Below are 6,000 nucleotides of genomic sequence, written 5' to 3'. Positions count from 1 at the left end.
TTGGATCGGTTTATTAAAGTTAGGAAAGGTTTGTTCACTAAGGCATGACTCAACTGCTGCAAAAGAGATTGCTCCATTTGTCCGGTTTCAAGTCAGCCGAGAAGCGAAGGGGGAGAACGCGATAGCCAAATCAAGCCTCGAAGCCTTAGCCTTGTTGCGAGAGAGAGAGGGCCAACCGCAAGACAAGATAGTTTATGGATGGAAATCCAAGGAGGCAATCCGACGAAGTTCTCTCGCCTATCAACAAGAGAAGAGTGTCTGTCTACAGGGGAGAGCCGAATAGCAGCCCGACCGAACTAGTGAAGTGAAAAGTCTCGGTGGTAGTACTTATTCTGAATTCTTAGAGAGATCAGGCTCTTCGTTCAGCTCATACTGATGGATTCTCCAGTTTATCCTTTCTTTCTTGGTGAAAGCTCATGTCTACGCTATTTGGGTTGTTAGGAGGAAAGCTCTCTTGGCAAGTAAAGAAAGGGTCAATCCATGAGGAGAGCCTCAGTCTAGTCGAGTGAATTTCTTAGTAGTTTGCTCCTACACTTCCTAGGGTCAAGCTCCGTGTATTCAAGTGAATATTTCAGGGATGCTCTTTTCCGTGGTTACCAATTTTGTTTGGGGAATGAACTCCGCCATTTCAGTTAGGCCTGTTCAGGAATCAAGCGCTTTCTTTTTTTTCCCGGAGGTGTCTGTCACTTTTCTTTTCTGGAGTGGGGATCTAAGAGGTTGGTCATCGAACCAAAGAAGGAATCAAGAGCTACACACCAAAAGTTAGGGAGATCCTCCAGGTGAGTTGCAAATCAATCCAATCATCCAGCATTTCACACTCCCTCGTTGAAAATAGGGATAATCTCAACAAGCAAGGAGTACTGTCAACCCCCTCCCATCGATTTCTTCCTTGGCAGTTGGTTTTTGCTTGGAAAAAATCTTTCATCTAGAAGAATCGATATATCTCTCAGGATAGATAAGGTCTAGACCTCAAATTGTATATTCAGGTTGGTGACGTCCCCTCCTACACTTGACCAACCACAGAAGTGACAGAGTCAACCTCTTGTTGTACAGTTAAATACAGCTTTTCGATTAATTATGAGTCCACCTTAGAGATATTTCATTATGTATGGTGCTTCCCTGTTTAGAATGAAGAAGAATAGAGAAAGTCTTTTTAGCAGGAAAATTTGGTCACGTAGATCTTCTATTTCGCGGAATTCATTGATTGCTCCGTACTCATTTACAATGGAAAAACTCCTATTCTTTGTAAGATCACTGAAGGAAATGTTGGTCATAAATTTGGAGAGTTTGCTTTTACACGGAGACGAAGACCTTCGAGAATAAATAAAGGAAAAGGAAAGGGGAAAAAGGGGATAAAGTAAAGTCTAAGCGCCATATGGCACGAAAAGGAAAACCGATTTCGGTAAGACTTGATCTGAATCGTAGTTCAGATGCAAGTTGGTTTAGTGAGGGCGACCGCGAAAGTCACCGAATGGGTCCGGTCTGTCTTTTCTTGATCTTTGTCCCATATTTCTTAAAAACAAGGCGTAGGAGGACGTTGCAGATGTCCAGGATGGACACGACTTCTTCTAATGCTAGAAGACCACAGGAAGAGACCCGGACCAGAGCATGTCGTGAAAGACGCACACTGGGTGGGCATGCTTCGACCGTGTCTCCAGGGCACAGTTGAATGTAGATATCATGAACGCGAGGTGTAGGATACCAGGCCGAGAAACCCGGGCAAGCGCTCCCCTAATGTGCCGATCGCTAGCGCATCCAGGGCCCCACCACCCAGCTCCGCTGGAGAGGCCAGGCCGTCACTGATCTGAGAAGTCAGTGCATCTTTGGTTCGGTTAGACTGATTCTGCGAACGCCTAGCCCTAAGAAAACAAGTGCTAAGTTTCATTTCAGATCAGTGAATAAACCAAAAGAAGAGACCTTTCTCGGTCGGCACTGCACTATGCTCCGCTTCAACAAATGAGAGTTTTCGGTTGAACCAGTGAACCACACGAACTGGTTAGATGCGTGGTATAGAGGGCTCGTAGTACCTGATAGCGCAGCTATGCAGTGGAAGGGAATGAGCCTAAATCGACCCCCTTAATTTTTTATTCAAAGACACAAAAGTATATTACAAAGAGATTGGACTCTCGGATGAGACCTTGCAGCTACCGTTCCGACGCGCCCCTGGCCCTATCTTGATTAAGACCGGAAACACTATCCAAAGTAGAGCCTAGTTAAAGCTGGCATTTAAATCATAGAATAGAAAAAAAAACTTTTAGGGATATAGATAGAGTCTCACTCATTAAAGAGAGTTGTAGATTCATAGAAGAGAATCAGAGTATGCGCTACAAAATGCAGCCAGCCAGTTCAATTTAGTGGAAAGAATATAGTACTTGAGTACTAACCCCTCCCGGGCCCCCGGTTGCTTTGGCGCGCCCCACCCCATCAGTCTTGTGTTGCCTACGCTTGATGCTTGCAACATGGATTCTTTAGATCTAAAGAATCCATCTTTCCCCCGGAGTGAGACTCTATCCAGATCTCAAAGAATAACGAGCTAGGCGGCCGGCGGGCAAAGAATAAGGACGGGCCGGCTGCTTAGGGCCTTGGCAATACGTTCTTCTTTCAAAGCGTTTTGCCAATACAGCGAGGGCGTCTATCTAGGTTGGGGCCTTGACTTTCAAATGCCAACTGCCTGTTCCTACAGCGGGGGCCTTTCACGAAACCAAACCACCCCCGATTAGTACCAGTTGCTTTGCTGGTAGGCCCATTCAGGTTAGGAAAGCATTGTCCCTCAATTTTTACTAACCTTAGGTGTGTAATCGACATCTAGCTTATTATCGGTAGAAGTTTCATGCAAGCCTGACCTTAGCTGTCCATTTCTTATTCATTCAGTGCGCCCCTAGTGGACTTGGCGGTGCTCCTTTCTTACTTATCCAAATTGAATGTTAGCAACTTCAGCTAAGAGCAGCGTCAATGCTTGATCGGCGGGGAGGAGCATCTCAAAGTATGGGGCCAAAGGATCAAGCGCTTTTACTTTGTCCCCTGGGATCCACCACAGGTTAGGTTTGAGAGCCGTGTGATGGGTGACTATCCTGCACGGTTCGAAGAGCACTTATATGTAGTCTGCGCTGGTGAATGGAAGCCTCCGCCGCAAGAAAGAAGAGGCTCTTCCCAAGCTCCGTCACCATTGACTCTCTTTATTATTATTGTAAATCCATCTATCATGATGTCAATCTGAGATCTTATTTCGGTTTGATACGTCCACCTATGATACTCATCTTTGGCTTTCATCTCGGTAGGTGTATTATTCTACATTTTCCAAAAAAGACATTCATTCATTCCAAAAATACCTGAAAAGAAGAAGGACCGGTGGTGGGCATTTGGGAAAGTCGGGCCGATCGGGTGTCTTCATTCAAGCGATGGTACAAAGGAAGAACAAAACGAAGTGAGAGTCCGGGGTAGGGAAAAGAGTCGAGAAAGAAAGATTTGGCTGAAAAAGATGCAACGCTATGGACACCATGACCAATCTCCATCGAGAAAGAAGAATTTTTCTACATCACTTCGGGTCTACGGGGCCTTAAAGCATCCTAAATACGCCGGGGTTGTAAATGACATAGCGTTCCTGATAGAAAATGATGACTCCTTCAGAAAAACCAAGTTATTCAAGTTGTTATTTTTACCAAAGAAGTCCTGCTCTGACGGCCCGACGAGTCATCTACTAAAAAGGACCCTCCCCGCTGTGCGCCCCTCTTTGAATTATTCGGTCATGCAATACTTATTGAATACAAAAAATAAAATTCCAATTGAGCTCGTCATAGTTCTTAATCATTTCATGGCACCGGGCATAGCTGAACCATCTACGATGGGGGGAGCGAAGGAAGGAAGCTTAGAAAAGAGAATACGCTCTCGCATCACTTGTTTTGTAGAAAGCTCGACCAGCGAGAAAAAGTCTTTGCCCCAAGACAAAAAGAGCTTGATCCACTTCATTCGCTTGGTGAATGATCTTCGCTTTGTGGGAACAACAAAAACCACCAACTCACTCTTTCCTTTCTTCGGTGCTACCTTTTTCTTTCCAAGGGATGGGCTTGGGGTGCATAATAACCTTTTTTTGGAGTATGCCCGGGAACTAGTCCTAGGTCAATTAAAGTTCAAATGTTGGAACCTCATGGGTAAGGATAAGGTAATGGAATTGATAGAAAAATTCATAGACCTAGGTGGGATAGGAGAATTAATAAAGAGAATAGAGATGATGATAAAGATCATACTGAGAAACAGAAGAATTCCGTACGGGTACAACTCATATTTTAATGAAGTGTAACAAATGTGATCTTTTTTGTCTAATAGAACAAAGACTTATTAATCATGATAAGGTCCCTTGATTCTCATTCCAAAGACTCCATCAGTTAGGCTCTTTGTCCTTCTTATGTTGGTAAAGCATATCAAATCTGCACTTTACTTTTCATGCCTTTGATTCAGGGGCAGAATCGCTTTTACCTTTCTATGTTCGCGGTCCTCACCTCTCTTTCAAATTCTTTAGGTAGCGGATATCCTGGCGAAAATCTTCTTTTCATTGAAGTCATTCTTCCTTCCTCATTATGATTTACATTTTGGACACTCATCAAAGTACGGGTATCCCAACTATCTAGGGTTCTCATCCTCTCCGAATTGCCGCCTTCCATTCACCATCGTGAACCCCTTTTATCGATCGAGTCGAATAAGCTATTCTTTTGTGACTTTGGAGTCTTCTCTTTTCCCTGGATCCTCTTATCCTTTCTTCTTCCATTTATGTGAGTTCTTCTCTCTCCTATCTCTTCCTAGGTTTCTTATAGGAGTGGCTTTTGGAACGATATCCATCTTGGTGTAAAGACGCAGTCAAAAGCAATATGATTTCATAATTCACTATCCGAATCCTGGGCACTTGAATTCTCTAGGCGAGTACTTCAGTTTAAGATATCTCACCTTTTACTAATTCATAAATAGCTATTTATTTGTCATGTCTCTCTCTCATCCATTATTCTATAAGCTGTTTAGACTGTCTTAGAAGTCACCCTTGAAGTGTACTACCCCATAGCAAATTCTTCTACCCATTCCTTAGATCGAGTGTTCCCAAGTGGATCTTCTAAATGTACCTATCTTTCACTTTGAGTAATACCAAAAGCCTTTAGCCTCTCTATTCTACCCCCTTGCCCTAGGGTCTCTTCTTCTAGTTCACACCTTCCTTCTCGTTCTTGTTAGCCCTGGGATCTTTTCTCTTGAAATAGCTTCCTCTTTAGGGTTTCTACCGGACTGATGGATTATAAGCCTTCTTTCCTTGCTCATGGGATTCCCTCCGTAGCCTTCATTTAACCTGTCTTTCATGTCTATCTAGTCTTTCTTGCTGACCCTCTTTCTTCTTGCTTCACTTTGGACTCTAATCCTCTGTTCTCATCATAGAGTAAGGTAGTTAGCCTGACTAGGAAGATCTTAGTAAAAGGTTCGCTTGTTTAGGCTGATTTCAATGTGAATACGGGTCTTTTCGAATTGAACTTTGCTCTCCGCTCATTTCTTTTCTCCTTTTTACCGAGTCTTGGATGCATTCTTTTGCTTTTAATACTGACCTTGGACCTCCGCTGTTAACTTAACTTCCTTCTCATGTTGGTAAGCTTCCTCCATTCTCGTTGTTGGTGCCTTGACTTGAATAGGAATCCATAGTTTCTAAAGCAAGAAGGAACTTGTTCTTTCTACATTCTTAAGACTGTGCACATTTTTTTCTTAGAACTTTTTTCTTTAATAATATTGTACATTATACTGGGTAGAGCAATTCATTCTGGAGTAATGAGAGAATGGATTTAGATTGATATGCATAGACAGTAGGTTGGGTTCGCCATCAACGGTGAGAAGCTCAAACGCATTCTTGGGAACCTGGTGTCGAACTTATAAAGCATATCGAACTACCGTTTAAGGGCCCGGTATCGAATGCGCTGATCATGAGACCGATCTAACCTATTAAGGAATGTAGCCACGTGGTCTATGGCATGTTGT

The 6,000-nt window shown here is 43.3% G+C and overlaps 1 pseudogene; it reads left to right on the top strand.

Moving 5' to 3' along the window:
• The first annotated feature begins 1,238 nt into the window (after positions 1 to 1,238).
• LOC120268580 lies at positions 1,239 to 4,339 on the top strand (annotated as a pseudogene).
• The last annotated feature ends 1,661 nt before the right edge of the window (positions 4,340 to 6,000 follow it).

The sequence above is a fragment of the Dioscorea cayenensis genome, chromosome 9 (genome assembly GCF_009730915.1).
Source record: "Dioscorea cayenensis subsp. rotundata cultivar TDr96_F1 chromosome 9, TDr96_F1_v2_PseudoChromosome.rev07_lg8_w22 25.fasta, whole genome shotgun sequence".
NCBI classification, from domain to species: domain Eukaryota; kingdom Viridiplantae; phylum Streptophyta; class Magnoliopsida; order Dioscoreales; family Dioscoreaceae; genus Dioscorea; species Dioscorea cayenensis.
Note: the sequence above shows the minus strand (reverse complement) of the source record. Positions and strands in the feature narration are given on the sequence as shown.